The 19675-nt window shown below is 34.2% G+C and overlaps 1 long non-coding RNA gene across 1 annotated transcript; it reads right to left on the bottom strand.

The window, feature by feature from the left end:
- Positions 1–18001: 18001 nt before the first annotated feature.
- LOC140854397 (uncharacterized) lies at positions 18002–19424 on the bottom strand. The gene is made up of 2 exons (XR_012137610.1): positions 18689–19424; positions 18002–18589 (listed from the first exon to the last, which is right to left on the bottom strand). It is a non-coding gene; the product is annotated as an uncharacterized lncRNA (long non-coding RNA).
- Between the last annotated feature and the right edge of the window lie 251 nt (positions 19425–19675).

Here is a 19675-nt window from a genome sequence, read left to right as displayed (position 1 = left end):
TGAGGAAATTGTTTCAGTACCGTTATTTTGATTCAGGGACGCAAGTTTTGAAGGGTTAATTCCTTGCGGCCATTTATTGTTCTTAATCCGAATCTCCTGTTGTGCGCAATTTGTTTTTTAGATCAGTTGCTTGTGATTCTCTCCGCTGCAGAATAGTGGATGTGTGAGTCAAAAGTGATTCTTTTTTTATTTTTTTGGTAGAAATGTATAATCTACATCATTGTAAATAAAGTCTGTACAAGAAAGAAAGCCTTGGAGTCATGCACAATTCAAAAGTGAAGCAAAAAAGGAGGAAAGTATAATAACAGAAGCAAGAAAGGAACAAGCCTGTAGGACCATAAATCTGTGGTGAGAAGCCTGTGACTGCATATGTGCCCCACGATATAAGATCTGAAAGTACGTGGATCCATTCTGCAATATGTTTAACCATCGTGTGTATATAGATTTAAGCATACAAGGAAGGAGCACTATAGATGGCACTCCCCAGCTTGTTCCGGTTGCGGTCCGATGCTTGCCGGACGGCTGTGGGAAAGAGAAGGAGGGCATGGTGGGAAGAACAGTTCCGCCTTTTATCAAATTTTTTTTTTTGTTTGTTTGTTTGATTGAACCAAAAATAAAAAATAAAAATTTTACTTCTAATCCTCTACAAAATTTTTGATTTTGATTCTAATTTTCTATAAAATTCAGGTTCAAACAAATTTTTTAAGAATCTCATACAGAAAGTTAGAATATAAAAAATAAGTTATTCAATAATAAGTTCTCAAAAAATAAAAATAATAATTAATCAAATAAAATTTTTGAGCAGTCATTGATGATCTTTGTTAGAAAGAAACCAATACGGGATAAATCTGCCCCTCCGTCTCCACCTTTATGTCTCATCATACCTTTATGTTTTGATGCTCTAGGATGTCAGAACAGATGGATACATCTTACATCATATGACTAAGACAATCAGATCCAAATAATATGATCATTAGTAATCATGGGCTTCTTAACTATTCATTTAGAAACCAGATGGAAGATGCAGGTAATTAAGGAAAAAATCGTTATATTTGGTCTTCCTTATAAAAGTTTGGTCACGTTTACCAGAAAAAAAATACCAAATATACCAACACTATACAATACCGTCCAATTAAAAATGCAGCTCGTCCAATTAAAGTTGGGAGGATCCAACGTTGGCAGATTAATCAGACAGTATGTTCAGCAACTTTATTTATATATTTGATTGTAGTTCTTTTGATATGTATGAATTTTCACTTTAGCAATTGTTAGTGGCTCCAGTTAAAATCAAACATATATTGAGGCTGTGATATGGCTAACTTCATGCTTTCATGTCTTATCATAGTGTAGACGATCAATTTAATTGTTTGCCATCAATTTGTTGAAAAGAGCCTGGGACAAAATCCCATGCAAGGTGAAATAGATATTGTGATGAAAGATATGAGAAGTAAAGAGAGAGGAAAAATGACATTGATAAGTTATGTGGTTCGGCAGTGTGCCTATTCTATGGGCGAGGACAGAGTAAAAGAATTCACTATAATAAAATAAAATAAAAAAATAATGGTTATCTCTCAAATCCAAAATCTCAATATACCTAAATCTCACACAAAAGAAAAGCTCTTAAGTCTAAAACTCTTGCTTTCTTACTTTTTTTGTAGATAGTGGTATATAATAGAAACATATATAATAAGAGAAGAGAAATCAGAAGAAAATATTTAAAAAAATAGTACTGTCGGTTCTGATCGATTTTCTTGATAGATTTTCTTAATTGCCAAACTCATACTACTGGTTATGATTGATTCTCTTGATAGATTTTTCAATTATTGAAATCATAGTTGATCCTTGATTATTGAAATCTTGGCTTGATTTTATCATTTCTTTCTTTTTTGATTTGATTCTATAAGATCAATATGATTTGGATTATTCTGTCAAATTAATATCATGACAAATATACCATACGATAAAATAAAAAATTTAGCTTACAATTTTAGAGCCATATAACAATTCTCCACCTTGGCTTAAAATTAAGTCAAAGTACTCCAAATATAGTAGAAACCTTCTCTATTCTTTTCACTATTTTCAAAAAAAAAACTCAAATGCTGCAAACACCAACCAAATCCAAGCAATATTTGAACTTGGCAATTAGAAGAGATTTTGTCAACATATCAGTTGGATTATCTGCAGTACCAATTTTAGTCACAGTAACATCATCTTATAAAATAATATCACGAATAAAGTGATACCTCATATTAATATGCTTTATTCTCTCATGATACTACAAAAAAAGAGTATTTTTGAGATAAAATTATTTACGATGTAAATAATTTTTATCGTAAATAACTATTTTTTATGATAAAAAATTAAATTCATCATAAATAATAAATATTAATGATAAAAATATTTTTTTATTGTAAATAGTTCACCATCAGCGATGGAAAAAAATTTCATCATAAATATGAATTATTTATGATGAATATTTTCATTATAAATAATATAATATTTATTATAATTTTAAATTTCAAAATATTCATGATGAAAATATTTTCATCATAAATAATTTAATTATTTATGATGAAAAATATTTTTTCATCAATAATAACCTTATTCCCAACAAAAATATTTCATCACCAATATTTGGAAAAATTTTTTAAAAATTTTAAAAACTATAGATCATTTATGATGAAAATATTTCATCATAAATAATTGATTATTTATGATAAAAATTAATTTTTATCATAAATAATAAATTATTTATAATAATAATATTTTCATCATCAATATTTAAAAAAAATAATTACGATGATAGAATTATTGATGATGAAAATAATTTTTTGTTGCTAATAATTATATTAGCGATGAAAATTTTTATCGCTAATAGTTTTGCATTCAATGTATATCAACTCAACGTCTCTTCATGCGAAATCCTCCTCTCCCTCTCCCCCTCTCCCCTCTCCTCTCTCCTCTCTCCCTCTCCCCTCTTCTCTCTCCGTGCTCTCCTTGAGCATTCCCCTCTCCCTCTCCCCTCTCCCTCTCCATGCTCTCGCCCCCCCTCTCCTTCTGCCGACGAGCCCATCTCCATTGTCGCCGCCACCGTCCGCTGTCCACGCTGTTGTCGTCTGCCAGAGGTAAGGTATTCCAACCCCTTTTTTTTTATATTGATTGGGCCACCGAGGGGCAAAAGGGGTTGCAGGGGGGGCCGTGGGCGGCCGGGGGCGAGGAGGGGGCCAGGGGGGTCTGCCGATGGTGATGGGGTCGACCGACGGAGACGGGGTCGGGGGGCGGTCGGGGGTGAAACGGGGGCAGAGATGGGTTCGGAGGGCAGCCGAGGGCGAGATGGGGGCAAGGAGGGGGCCGTGGAAGGCCGGCGGTGTCACAGGGCCAGGGAGGGGGTCGGTCGGTGGAGATAGGGTCGGGGGGCGATTGGGGGCGAAAAGGGGGTGGGGATGGGGTCGGGGGGCGGTCGGGGGCGGGGACGGGGCTATGGACGGCCGGCGGCACGATGGGGCTAGGGAGGGGGTCGGCCAGTGGAGATGGGGTCGGGAGGCGGCTAGGGGCGAAATGGGTGAGGGAGGGGGTCAGTGGCGCCAGGGGCCACGAAGTGGGTTTGTCGTGGAGGGGGTCCGTCGGTGTGGGGTGGGTGACAGTTGGGAGTGGGTCGGCCGGGGATGAGTGGGTGACGGCAAGGAGGGGGGTTGACCGAGGAGGGGTGGGTGACAGCGGGGAGGGAGGAAGGGAAGAGAGAAATGAGGGAGAAAAAAATAAAAAAATATTAATCAAATATTTTATTATTTGATTAATAAAAATAAAATTTAAATCATGATTCGAATTGGATCGAGGTTGGAATCTAGATCGAGATCTCGATTCAGATTGGGATCCAAATCGGGATCTGAATTGGAATCTGGGTCGGGGGGGGTTGCAGAGGGTGGCAGCATCATGGGGGGTGGCTTGCAAGGGGTGGGTGACGGTGGCGGCACCGTGGGAGTAGAGGTCGTGGGGGCCGAGTTCGGGTGATGTGGGGTGTGTGACGGCGCCGACGTCGCGGGAGTGGAGGCCGTGGGCGGCCGAGTCTGGAGCTTGTTTCAGAAAAAAAATATTTTAAAAAAATATTTTTAGATAAAAAATATTTTTTTAAAAAATAAAAAGTTATTTATTATTTTTAGATAAAAAATATTTTAGAAAAAATAAAAAACCATCGGATCCTCGGGATTAGGTTTCGTGTTATTATTTTGCAATCTTTGTTCAATCTTCTCTTGCAATAATGGTACGTGATATAATTCTATTTATTAAAATATAATTTATTTATTATTATTATTGTTCAATATTATATTCATTTATATGTCAAAATTTACAGATTTGGCATCAGAAAACAGACGACGATGTTCGTGTTCGCAGTCTACCCTGAAGGCTGAGGCACCTTCACTAATTTCTACTGCCGCACCAGCTTCGTCGCCAAAGGGTCCTGCACTGTTAGGTCCAATGAGATGAGTTAGAGTGATATTATTATATTTTATATATAATAAAATTTAATTTTTTTTATTTCGATAGCTATCATACTAATAATTTATTTATTATTGTTTCAGGCCAATCTCCACCAGTAGTGCGGTGAGGGCGAGGTCCATCGAAGAACCTCACTCTAGAGCATTGGAGATGCGAGCACCCGAGATAGTATCTCTATATCGACATACCACCTAGCTACACTAGGCCGATTAAGGGATGGTGTGAGCCATGCTAGATGGAGCTGGATATCATATGCTGCAGCTATGCCCCCGTGACACTTTTCGATTGGCATCATATTGTACCGACTTAGAGAGAAATTTTCTACACTCAATTATTGATGAAATAAATTATACTGTGAATATTTAATTAGCATGATATTTTTCTAATATTTGTTATTGGCAGGATGTATTGATTTTGAGGAGGATCGCATGCGGCAAGCTGTGGATACTCATTTATCTTTATGTTTCAAGAAGTATCGCCATTACATCCATCAGCATTGGTACCATGTGATGCAGGATCATGGGGTGGAGGCAGCATGGCAGCAGCCCTATGACAGCATCACTATAGATGATTGGACTGTCATATGCCAATATTACAAGAATTTGGCATATCAGATTACACATCCAAATTTTTTTTTTAGAGTTTAATAATTGAATCATTTATTTTTAAATTTAGTTTGTTACCTATCAATTTGACTGCTAACTGTACAGAGAACATGTGCGCAGAATACCGCGAATCGGATGAGACAGATCGTACCGCATTATAGGAGTTCGAGATCGTTCACTCGTCACGTGGAGAGATGCTAAGTAATATCTAATTAATATATAATTCTCTAACTATTTAAAATTTTTTTAATTAATTATTCTTATATTACAGAGAGATATTGAGAGTGGTGAGCTTTCTGATAGAATTGATATCTACCAGTGGACCCACCAGCGACGGTCAGAGGGAGTGGACAACGAGAAGCCAGGAGCTCTTTGTAAATTTTTTTAATTATTTTTTATTTATAATTTGATTTTTAGTATGAAATTAAAATAGCTATAACTTTAATTTTCAGAACTGTATGATAGACATCAGATCCCAGCCTACTTCTGAGGGCTCGACCGCACCCACAGAGGATGAGATCTGTGATCAGGTGCTAGGTACGAGATCCTATTATGTTAGGAGTCTAGGGTATGGAATCACTACTTTCTCATCCTCACATTTGTCCAGGGCTGATATCCATGCTGCCTGTGATGCTCGACTGGTGGAGGTGTAGAAGCAGGCAGAACAACAAGCTGATGAGTTGACTGCATGTATCGATGAGTACCAACAGCTCCATATCTAGATAATGGAGCTGATAGTGCAGATGGAATAGATGATGCAGCTGATGAGGTAGCAGCAAACCGGTCCAAGCTCGAGCGCTCCCCTTCTCCAACCCGTTCTCCTTCTGCAGATGCCGACACTTGACGATCTATTTGTGTAGTTTTTTATTTTTATTTTAGATCTCTTATAATTTTAATTTAATATAATAAAATAATAAAATTTATTTATAAATTTATTATATAAATTTATTATTTTAATTTTTAATTTTTAATTTATAAAAAATATTATAAATATAAATTAAATATATATATATTCATAAATTATTTTAAAAGAATATCTATAAATTATTAGTAATGAAATTATTTTTGACAAAATATTGATCGCCAAAAAATATATTAGTGATAAAAAATTGATCGTAAATAATTTTTATTAATAAATTTAAAAATATTAAAATTTTATATTAAATTAATAATGATGAAAATATTTTTGTTGTAAATAATTAAAAATTTATTATCGATGAAAATTTACATCAAAAATTGAAATATTTACGACATAAAATTTACGTATTAATAGTGATGAAAATATTTTCATCGTAAATAATGATATTTATGATGAAAAATTTACATTACTAATATTTTTTTAAATTTAATTTTAATAAAATTTTTTAATTAAACTAATAATGATGAAAATATTTTCATCATAAATAATTTTTGCGATGAAAAATTTATATCACTAATTTTTTTTTAAATTTATTTTTATATAAATTTTTATTTAAATTAATAATGATAAAAATATTTTTATTGCTATTAATTTAATATTTATTAGTGATAAAAATTTACATAAAAAATTATGATATTTATGATAAAAAATTTACATTGCTAATACTTTTTTAAATTTGATTTTAATAACAAATTTTAATTAAATCTAATAGTAACAAATAAAATTCATATTATATAATTAATTTCATCATAAATTATCTATTTTATGACTAAAATTTTTTATCATGAATAGTTTTTCTGTAAAATAATTTTTTTAATAATAAAATTTTTTTATTAGTAATATTAATAATTTACAATGAAAATTTTTTCTGTCGTAAAATATTATCAATGACGTGATTATTTGTGACTATATATTAGCGATGAAAATTTTTTCATTAATAACTATTAGTGACAAAAATTAGTTATTAGCGATGAATTTTTTTCATCGTTAATATCTTGTTTTGTTGTAGTGTGAAACATTTGATCTCTAGCCAAATAGATAGCGCTCGGACTATCATAATGAGCAACAGTCACATACTATAAGAAAAGAGAGTTTTCGCGACTAATTTTTTTGCAACAAAAATTTTTTTTATCACAAATAAAATTATTTATGACATTTCAAAATTTTCATCGCTAATAAAAAACTATTTACGATGATATTATATTTTTATCATAAATAAATAATATTAGTGATGAAAAAAAATTCATCATAAATATATCTAATTAGTGATGATTATTTTTATCATAAATAATACAATATTATTTTAATTTTAAATTTTCAAATATTATCGATGTAAAGTTTTTCATCATAAATAATACAAGTATTTACGACGAAAAGAGGTTTTCCATCGTAAATATCTATTATTTACGATAAAAATTTTTATCACTAATATTTGAAGAAAAATAAAAAATTTTAAATTTTAAATATTAAAGATTAATTAGGATGTAATTTTTTATCACAAATAATTACCTTATTTGTGATGAAAAATATCTTTTATGTCGCAAATAAAAATTATTAACTGTAAAAATTTCATCGATAATATTTAAAAAAAATTAAAAATTTAAAAATTTTTATCGTAGATAATAAAATATTTATGATGAAAAATATATTTTCTATTGCCAAATACTAATCATTTACGATGAATCTTTTTCATCGCTAATATGTAAAAAAATAAAAAAAAATTAAAATTTAAAAACTCCATGATTAGTGATGAAATAATTTTCATCATAAATAATTTACATATTTATGATGAATAATTTGATTGCATCGCTAATTCAAAAATTTTGATGATAAAAATATTTCATCACTAATAATAAAAAAATTAAAAAAATTAAAAAATTAAAAAATATAAATTATTTACGATGAAAATGTTACATCGTAAATAATCCCATATTTATGATAAAATTTTTATTTTCCATCATAAAATTATTGATTATTTATGAGAAATATTTCTTACGCTAATATGTAAAAAATAAAAAAAATTTAATTTTTAAAAACTAGACTATTAGTGATGAAAATATTTTTATCCTAAATAATCAAGGGTTTTGTGGCAGAAAATAGATTTTTCATTGCTAATAATCCTATTTTTATGATGAAACTTTTGCATCGTTAATATTTAAAAAGTTTTAAAAATTTAAAAATAAAAGATTAGTTGCGACGAAAAGGTTATGTTGTAAATAATCATATTTGTGACAGAATTTCACTTATCCGTCGCAAAATCCTTAATGATTTATGATAAAAAAATTTCATCGCTAATATGTGAAAAATAAAAAATTTTAAAATTTTAAAAACTCAATTATTAGCAACGAAAAAATATATTTTCATCACTAATATAATTTTTTATGATGAAAATATTTTATCGTTAATATTTAAAAAATTTTAAAATTTTAAAAATAATAGATTAGTTGCGATGAAAATATTATATCATAAATAATATGTATTTACGGTGAAGATAATAGATTATATAAGAAAATTAAAATAAAGTCACCTAATATGCATCCTAGATAATGTGATCTAGTTTAAATAATTTTTTATTAGAAGATTTGGATTCCAATTCTAAACCCATTCTCATATAAATATCAAACAATACTGTTCATTCAATCCTAAATAAAACCAAACTTATATCTCTAAATCTTTTTTTTACGTTTATGTTGGTTGCCCATCTTATATTATAACTTCATAATCATGGTCTAAAATATAAGTGAATTCTGACATGATAAAATGACGTATGAATCGTTGAGGTACCTATGGTGAGATCTTTAGAGACAAGGACCACGCATGAATACCTGAGGTACTTATCGTGAAATCTTTAGAGGTCAGTAAGGATTACAAAGTATTTATCCTTTCAAACCAATATATACATATTTAGATCTGATTAAATCAAAACTGAACAACGAAAATCTTATATCAATGATCCAAATCATTGGATGTAATCTACTATTTCAAAACTGCTTGTATACAAAAATATTATATGATTTGAAGATCCCTAACCTATGCATCAAATGATCAAAAAAATATATCTAATTTAATTTTATTTGGACTATTCAATTTTTGACTCATAGATACGTAAGTTAAGGATTAGAAATCATATGATTTTTTATGTGCAAGTAGCTTTGAGATATTAGATCACATTCAACGGCTTGAATTATTGATTTAGAACTTCTATTACAGAATTTTAATATGATCATATCTGAGTCCAAATACTGCCGATCTGATTCAAACTTGGCTACATACATACATACATACATACATACATACATACATACATACATACATATATATATATATATAATTTCTTTTTCAATAATGTTTAGCGACAAAAATATTTTTTCGTCGCTAATAACATAATTAACGATGCAAAGCTTTTCATCACAATTTTTTTTTTTTGGTGAAAAAACTTTTTTAGTGAAAAATATTTTTTTGGTGGAAACTATTAGCGATGAAATTTTTTTGTCGTTAATAACATTATTAACGACCAAATTTTTTCTTTCGTCATAAATAATATTTTTCATGCAAGTATTAGCGATGAAAATAAATTATTAGCGACGAAAATTTTCGTCGCTAATAGGTCACGTCCTGTCAAGTCCCATCTTGAAACCCATTTTCTTCCCCTCCCCCTCCGGTTTTGCACGAAAGTGGTCCCCCCTTCCCCTCTCTGCTCTCCCCGCCGTCCAGCCATCGTCACCATCCGCCGTCTGCCATCGCCATTGTCGTCCGTCACCATCGCCATCCGTCGGTAAGGTAAGGTCTTTTTTTTTGGTGTTTTCTCGAGCCACCGGTGGGCCGTCGGGGATGGGGGAGATGCCGGCGGGGATGGGGCCGGGTCGGGCCGAGCTGGCGATGCCTGCATCCGCCATCGGTAAAATATTTTTTGGTGTTTTCTCGGGCCATCGGGGGGCCGACGGGGATGGGGTCGGGCCGATGGTGCCTGCATCCGTCGTCGGTAAATATTTTTTTTGGTGTTTTCTCGAGCCACCAAGGGGCCAGTGGGGATAGGGCTGGGGCGGCGGTGCCTACGTCCGCTGTCGATAATTTTTTTTTCTTTTTTTTGATATTTTTGCGAGCCATCGGTGGGTCGGTGGGGATGGGGCCGTGCCGGCGGGGATGTGGCTGGGTCGGGCTGAGCCGGCAGCACCTGCATCAGCCGTTGGTAAGTTTTTTTTTTTTGGTGTTTTCTCGGGCCATCGGGGGGCCGACGGGGATGGGGCTGAGCCGGGCCGGTGGGGATGGGGCCGAGCAGATGGGGATGGGGCCAGGTCGGGCCTGGCCGACGGTGCCTACATCCGCCATCGGTAAGTTTTTTTTTTTCGATGTTTCCTCGGGCCATCGGGGGGCCGATGGGGATGGGGCCGGGTCGGGCCGATGGGGATGGGGCCGAGCCGATGGGGATGAGGTCGGGGCCTGCGGGGATGGGGTCAGGCCGAACCGGCGGCATGGACCGGGGCCGGTGGGGATGGTATGCTATATAATTGATGAGTAGATCTACACATCGAGGAAGATACAAATATTAATGAGTAGATCTATATTCTTCATTCAATCTTCTCTTATAATAATGGTATGCGATATAATTGTATTCATTAGAATATTATTTATTTTTTTATTATTATTTAATATTATATTTATTTATATATCAATTATTGCAGATATGGCATCAGGAGACAGACGATGACGTTCGCGTTCACAGTCTAGCTCGGAGGTTGAGGCACCTTTACCGATCTTCGTTGCCGCACCGGCTCCATTGTCAGAGGATTCTGCACTGGCAGGTCCTAATGAGGTGGATCTCAATGAGGTGGGTCCCAGTGAAGCGGGCTCGAGTGGTATTATTATACTTCTTTTATAATAAAATTTAATTTTTTTATTTGAATTGCTATTATACTAATAATTTATTTATTGTTGTTTCAGGCCGGTCCTTATCTGTAGTGAAGCGAGGGCGAGGTCCATCGAAGAACCTCGTTCTAGAGTGTTGGAGACGTGAGCATCTGGGACAGCGTCTCCGGATCGAGATACCAGCTAACTACACCAGGCCCATTAAGGGATGGTGCGAGCCGTGGCAGACTGAGCTGGGCATCATATGCCACAGCTATGCCCCCGTGATGCTCTTCGATTGGCGTCACGTTCTACTAGCTCAGAGAGAGATTTTGTACATCCACTTACAAGTAAAATAAATTATATTTGAATATTTAATTTATATAGTATTCTTCTAATATTTGTTATTGGAAGGATGTATTCGACATCATTGATTTTAAGGAGGATCGTGTGAGGTGAGCCGTGGACAGTCATTTATCGTTGCATTTCAGAGATTATCGTCATCACATGCATCAACATTGATACCATGTGGTGCAGGATCATGGGGAGGAGGCAGTGCGGCAGCAGCCCTATGACAGCATCACTATAGATGAATGGACTGTCATATGCCGACATTACAAGGATACAGCATATCAAGTTATACATCCAAACTTTTTTTTTAAGTTTAATGATTAAATTATTTATTCTTAAATTAAATTTATTATCTACTAATTTAACTAGTAACTGTACAGAGAAGATGTGCCCAAAACATTATGAATCGGATGAGATTGACCGTACTGCATTGTGGGGGTTCAAGATCGTTTGCTCGTCACATGGAGCACATAGTAGGTAATTTTAAATTTTTAATTAGCATATAATTTTATAGTTATTTAAAAATTTTTTAATTAATTCTTAAATTATAGAGAGATGCTGAGAGTGGCGAGCTTTCTGGTAGGATCGATATCTACCAGCGGACCCACCAACGATGGTCAAGAGAGTGGATGATGCGGAGCCAGAAGCTCTTTATAAATTTTTTTAATTATTTTTTTATTTACAGTCTAATTTTTATTATAAAATTAAGATAGCTATAACTTTAATTTTCAGGACCGTATGACAGATATGAGATCCCAGCCTATCTCTGAGGGCTCGATCGTACCCATAGATGATGAGATCTGGATCAGATGCTTGATGTGAGACCCTGTTATGTTAGGAGTCTAGGGTACGGGAATTCTGCACCAACAGCGATGAAAAAATTTTCGTCACTATTAATATTTTATTTTTTAGCAATGTTATAAATCATTGCAAATACTTTTTTTACAATTAAATTTTTTTGATGAAAATATTTTAACGATGAAAATTATTCATCGTAAATATCTTTTATTAGAGATGAAATATTTTTTTCATCATAAAATATTATCAACGATGCGATTATTTATGATGAATAATTATTTATGAATATTTTATCGCTAATAATTATTAATGATGAAAATAGATTATTAGCGATAGAAATTTTTTATTGTTAATAATCTGTTTTGTTGTAGTGACATCATGTACCAAACTGAGTTAGCAAAATAAGCCTATCCTTCAAATAACTTCTTTAATAGCTTATGTCACTGCAATGTACTAGCCTTTGTTGTCGACAAAGCAACAATAGGCTATAAAGAAGCTTTCCAACTAATAGTATATCTACTAAGAGCAAATACATAACCTGTAATGGATCTCCTCTTATCAAGGTCTCATGCAAAATCATAATCAACAAAACCAACTATACTGCTGCCATGTTTTACAAACTCTAAGCAAACATCAGAAGTACCTCACAAATATCTAAATATCCATTTCACTGCCAGCCAATACTCTTTATCAGGATTAGATATATATCTACTAATAACATTGACTGTATGTGAAATATCTGGACGAGTACAAATCATGACATACATAAGACTGCCAACAGTGCTAGAGAAGGAATGCCAGACATTTGATTTTTCTCATTATCTGACTACGGAGATAAACTAGCTGGAAGCCTAAAGTGGGCAACAAGTGGAGTACTAATCGATTTGGCATCTTTCATATTGAAACACTCCAAAATTTTCTCAATATATTTTTTTAAGTTAAATGAAGCATTCCTGCCTTTCGATCTCACTGAATCTCCATACCAAAAATTTTTTTGGCTGCTCCTAAATGTTTTATCTCAAACTCACTGCTAAGCTATGATTTTAACCTGTCAATCTCAAATATATCCTTAGCAGCAATAAGCATATCATCCACATACAACAGTAAGTAAATAAAGAATCCATCAATAAGCTCTTTAAAGTATAAACAATTATCATATTTGCTCTTGAAATAATCATAACCTATCATGAAAGAATCAAATCGCTTATACCATTATCGAGGAGACTGTTTTAATCCGTATAGCGATTTCTTAAGCAAGCATACATGATCCTCCATGCCTTCAATAATAAAAACTTCAGGCTAATGCATGTAAATGATTTTTTTAAATTCTCCATGTAAGAAGACTGTCTTAACATCAAGCTGCTCTAATTCTAAATTATACATGGCAACTAAAGAGAGTAACACATGAATAAAGCTATGCTTGACTACTAGAGAGAAGACATCATTAAAATCAATACCAGCAACCTGACTATAGCCTTTAGCTACCAAACATGCTTTGTATCTAGCATCTTCTACTCCAGACACCTTCTTTCTTCTTGAAAATTCACTTGCAATCGACAATCTTCTTTTCTTCAGGAGCTTTTATCAAGTCCCAAGTATTATTCTTATGCAGAGACTCAATCTTTTCATGCATGGCCACAAACCACTTAGCAGAATCAATATCAAAAATTGCTTCTGAATATGTGGAGGGCTCACCAGTGTCACCTATCTCTCTTGAGTTACAGATAAAGTATAAGCAACAAAATCAGTATGAATAGACTGTGCAACATGGCTATATCTGATAGATGGCTTTATCTCCCTCCTTTGTTTATGCTTGGCAATGCAGTAAGGCTCATCTTGTTGTGAAGTCTACTCTGAATTAACTTCTAGCATCTATTCTGAATTAAACTAAGAAGTAAAATCCTACAAAGGATTAGAATCAACTGCACCCAGCTCTATCTGCTTGATGTTACCTTTAATTTGTGTAGATTCAGAGTTAATAATATTTTTCTGTCTATGATTAATCATAGCATACTCATCAAAAATAACATCTCTACTAATGATAAATTTTGGTGACTTGAGATTAGGACACCATAATCTAAACCCTTTCATCCCAGATGCATAGCCAAGAAAAATATATTTTTTAGCTCTAGGCTCTAGCTTTCCTTCATCAACATGAGTATATGCAGGACAACCAAACACTCTCAATTAGAATAAATAAGAGGATTATCGAACCATACTTCTTCATGAGTCTTGAACTCTATAGCTGAAGTAGGAGATCTATTCATTAAATAATATGCAGTGGAGACTACTTCTGTCCAGAACTGCCTAGACAAGCCAACATTCAAAAGTATGTATCATGCTTTCTCCAATAAAGTTCTATTCATATGCTCAGCTATTCTATTTTACTGTGGTGTGTACCTCATAGTTTTGTGTGTAATAATGCCTTCATTCTCATAGTATTCATCAAACTTAAAAGAATAGAATTCTAGCCCATTATCAGTTTTACGTCACTTAATCTTCTTAACAGTCTGCTTTTCTATCATCACCTTTCACTACTTGAAGTTTCTGAACATTTCACCCTTATGCTTTAGTATGAACATCCAAGTCTTCCTAGAGTAATCATCAATAAAAGTCAGCATATATCGAGCACCACCTATGAAAAGAACACGTGAAGGCCCTCAAAGATCAGAATGAATATAGTCTAAAGTAGCTTTTATTCTGTGAACTCCTGCATTGAAGCTAACTCTCTTTTGCTTTCCAAAAATATAATGCTCACAGAAATCGATCTTTCCTATACTTTGACCATAAAGAAGATCTCTCTTACTTAAAAGGAGTAGTCCTCTCTCACTCATATGATCAAGTCTCATGTGCCATAGCTTGGTAAGCTCTGAGTCAGACATGAAAGATATAGAAACTGTAACTGAACCTATAACAGTAGCACCCTGTAAGATATATAAATTTGAAAACAGTCTCTTTGCTTTCATAGCAACCAAGGCACCTCTACTGACCTTCATGACTCCACCTTCAAATGAATATTTATACCCTTTAACATCAAGAGTACCTAAAGAAACTAGATTTTTCTTCATCTCGGGGATATACCGAACATCTGTCAAAATCCTCACTTCATCATCATGCATCCTAATTTGAACTGTTCCTATCCCTATAATTTTATAAATTGCATTGTTGCCCATTAGGACAACTTCACTGCTCATAGTCTCATAGATAGAGAATCAGTCCCTATTGGGATACATGTGGAACGAACAAACTGAATTCAAGAGTCAATTATTTTTGAAATAAGCATCACTGGTTGTAGTAAGAACATAGTCAGCACCATCAGAATCTTCTCCCACAATATTAGTTTCTGCTTGTTTTTCAGTCTTTTTCTGACCCTGACCCTATTTGTTATTCTGTTCTTTATTTTTTAATTTATAACATTCAGATTTAATATGCCTTTTTTTTTTGCAGTAATGACAAGTCATATTTTTATTTCTTGTCTTAGACTTATGCTTCTGGCTACTGTTACCTGAACTCCTATCATTAAAGCTTCCCCTGGCAACTAAAGCATCATCTTGTCTTTCGATAACACTCCCAGACATATTTTTTAAGTAGTTCTTTAGAAAATAATGCAGCTTTAACGTCTTCTAAGGATATAGTTTCTCTATCGAAAAAAAAAATTTCTCTAAAATGCTTATAAGAGGGAGGTAAAAAACACAATAACAATAGGACCTCATCTTCCTTTTCAATCTTAACGTCAATAGATTTTAAATCTGTAATAATGGAATTAAAATCATCAACATGAGTTTTCATGAGTGTACCTTCAGCCATACATAGCATGTGCAAATGGTGCTTCAAATATAACTTGTTAGTAAGAGACTGTCATGTACAAAGATTCTAACTTCAACCACAAGCTAGTAGCTGCCTTCTCTGAAAGCATCTCTTGCAAAATCCCATCAGACAGACATAAGTGGATCGCTGTCAAAGCTTTATCATCCATCTCTTCCTTCTACTCTTCTATAAAATTACTGGCCATCTTCTCTTTTTTTAGCGGTGCTTTTTTCAAGCCCTTTTATGTTAGGACTGTATGCATCTTAACTTCCCATAAATTAAATCTGTCAGTACTATCTAATTTCTTAATATCAAATGACGAAGAAGCCATAGCGATGGATCTCATGAAACTGACTCTGATACCAATTTGTAATGAAAGATATTAGAAGTAAAGAGAGAAGAAAAATTATACTGATACAGTAATTTACGTGGTTCGGCAGTGTGCCTACTCCATGGAGGAGGACAGAGCAAAAAAAAATTACTATAATAAAATGGAGTACAAAAATATTAATTATCTCTCAAATCCAAAATCCTAATACACCCAAATCTCACACAAAAGAGAAGCTCTCAAGTCTAAAACTCTCACTCTCTTGCTTTTTTTTCGCAGATGGTGGTGTAGAATAGGAATATATATAATAAAGAGAGATAAATTAGAAAGAAATATTCAAAAAAATAGGATTGTCAGTTATGATCGATTCTTTTGATAGATTTCTTTAATTGTCAAAATCTTATTGCTAATTATGATTGATTCTCTTGACAGATTTTTTCAATTGCTAAAATAATAGTTGATCCTTGATTATTGAAATATTGACTTGATTCTATTATTTTTTCCCTTCTTGACTTGATTCTATAAAACCAATATGATTTGAATTATTCTGTTAGATTAATATCATGACAAATATACTATATGTTAAAATAAGAAACTTGGCTCATAATTTTAGAGCCACGTAACACACAGACATAGATACACACACACACACAGAGATATATATATATATATATATATATATATATATATATATATATATATATATATATATATATATATATATATATATTTATACATACACATACACACATATACACACACACATACATACATATATATATATATGTGTGTGTGTGTATATATATGTATACATATATATGTATATGTATGTATAGAACATTACCATTGTCCCCTTGATGTCTTGGACGGTGACGGTGTGTGAACACATCATTCCCACCAAAAACACCAAAAAAAAAAAAAAACAAACCAAACTCTCATGGCCTTTCGTGCCGCCTTGTGGTGGGGTCAGCTAATCTGCCTAGATGATATAATTCAATTGTCAAAGGTCTCTTAATGCACCCCAACCATACTTTGCAACCATGGGAATGGTTGCTCTTATTTAATTTTATTTTCTTTTTTTTTTTAAGCTCTTGAAGGAACCAACCCACTCTCAAGACTCGCAGCATGTGATTGCAATGGGAGGCTCAAACCCTGTAGAGTTGTCATCGCATGGCTCAGGATTTAGCCTGATCATATCAGGACAATGGTCAAAGATCATGGCTTTTGCAGAATCTCTATGCCTAGTTCGATCTTTGGTTCTTTAAAATGTGCCTACGAAACCATAGGTCTTCAAAAGCGAAGCGAACCAGAACTAGCTTGCACAGGACCAGCTCGATAAGCATGGGTGGATTCTCTTGTTTCCCTGCGTTTCAGACGTATGAGAAGGTTGAGGTGAAGTAGAATTATGGACGGATGGAAACGGTTTCATGCCTGGTTGGGGTGCTAGCTTGATCGAATCCCTGAAAATTATATTAGGAAACTTGATAGGGAACGAACGAGGCAATCCAAAAGCATTCTCCTTGGCCCAAACTTTATTACAGTTTGCATGGTAATATAAGACATAGCATTATAGCAATGCTAATTCAATTTGCAATTAATAGTACGGCAACTCATGCGAACACATCAAATTAAAATATTTAATTTAAGAAAATTTAGGGAGAAAAAGCTGCAAATTCTCTCTTGCTGTTTTGTACTAATAACCATGTAGCACACATATAAAGGCTTGCTTCATAATCTCTCCTATTGCGTGCATTGGAGAGAGGTTCTAACCAGTTCAAAACCAGATAGCAGCCATCTCATTGTATTTCAAAAGATAAAATAGAAGAGAGAGAAAGAGAGAGGAGATCCATGAAAAAAAATCACTTTATTTATACGAAACTAGTTTCTAACATGAATATTAAAATGGAAGAACTAGCATTACCAACATGACTCGAAAGAAAGACTAATATACTAGAGGAAATAAAAACTTCTCTAACCAATCCAGACACCAAACAGTTTGATCCTTTTTTTCTCCATCTTTTCCTCTTCTATGTGAGTCAGAGAGGATGTATTTCTATTAGTCTCCCCCTTCTTCTCTCCGGTTTGAGTCAAAGAGGTGTAAATGCTATATATATGATTTTTGTATTGAATATCAATCAAAAAATACGTATTTCCCAGGCTCCAGCATTTGTAGAAGACAATCATATCATCTGGCTGCAGGCCCTTTTGTTTTACAAATTTAGGCCATCCTGCAGAAAGCAAACGACGTGTTGTATTGTAAATACGTTGGCCTTTTATGCATTTATTGTGGTAGAATAAATATTGAAATTCCCATGCTTCGCCATCCCGATCAGAAAATCTGACTTTTTTTGACATGCATGGGAACTCATGCTCGGCAACTTTCGGTATCAGGAATTTTTTCATATCACTTGGCGTTAAAATCTTCACCAATATCTTCTCCTGTGTCATATCAAAATTTATTCGGAAAAATTAATATGAAAAGATGGAAGAAGAGCGCAAATTAGATGTATAAAAGAGAGCGTGAGAGAGAGTATTTACCATGCTTAGATGTGAAAAATTACGGACACGAACTCCACCGAGTTTTTGTTGATGAAAGAGAAGGCGTGATTCGAAAAGAGAAGTGGAGGTTGTTGATGGAGGAGAGGGTGTGATTTATAGAGTAAAGGAGCAAGGAAACGCGAGTTATGATAGGAGTAGGACTCTTTTTTTTGTAAAGACAAATTTCACATAAAAAGGAAAGGGGACGTTCTACCAGAAAAGGAAAAAAAAAACCCTAATATATGGAAACATTGCCGCCCTACGTTTTGAGTAGAACTTCTACGCGCTCTCGGATTTCCTCTGTTCTTCGTTCCCAATGTAGAAACCGGTTTTAAAGCAGTCAGACCGGCCTGTAAACGCCCAGCCTCGCACGTGAGACCTCGCCCGAAACAAAGGTAATGGACGCTTCATCTCTCCTCCCAGCTTTCTCACCATCCTAAGGTTGCCATTGCTGCCTGGATCAGGATCGACTGACCGTCAGATTTGGTTGAACAGGGCCTCCCCTGTCTTCATTTTCTTCTTCTTCCCGTCCGGCCGACCACCATTGCCGCGGGCCATTGCCACAGCCTCCACCATCGAGGGGTTGCCGTGGGTCGCCAGCCTTGTCCTTTGAGAAGGGAGAGATGAGCTCTCCCCTGTTTTAAGGGAGAAGAATTAGTGTTTTTCTCTCTTCTGCCTCTTGGTCTCTCTCTTCTTCACTCTTTTTTCTCCCTACTCTGTCCCTTTCTCTCTACTCGTTATCCTGGTTATTGGTAAAGCAATGGCTGTCACGGTGCCACTTCGTTATCCCGATAAAAAAATAAATAAATAAAGGGTGGCGCAGTTGCATCCTTTTCTCCGGAAAAGGTTATTTTTAGGACAACAATCAAACTATAAATATTACATTGAAAATATATATATATATATATATATATAGAGAGAGAGAGAGAGAGAGAGAGAGAGAGAGAGAAATTACTAAAAGATTGTATGGCTATTACCTGTTTGGAT

The sequence above is a fragment of the Elaeis guineensis genome, chromosome 16 (genome assembly GCF_000442705.2).
Source record: "Elaeis guineensis isolate ETL-2024a chromosome 16, EG11, whole genome shotgun sequence".
NCBI lineage: Eukaryota > Viridiplantae > Streptophyta > Magnoliopsida > Arecales > Arecaceae > Elaeis > Elaeis guineensis.
Note: the sequence above shows the minus strand (reverse complement) of the source record. Positions and strands in the feature narration are given on the sequence as shown.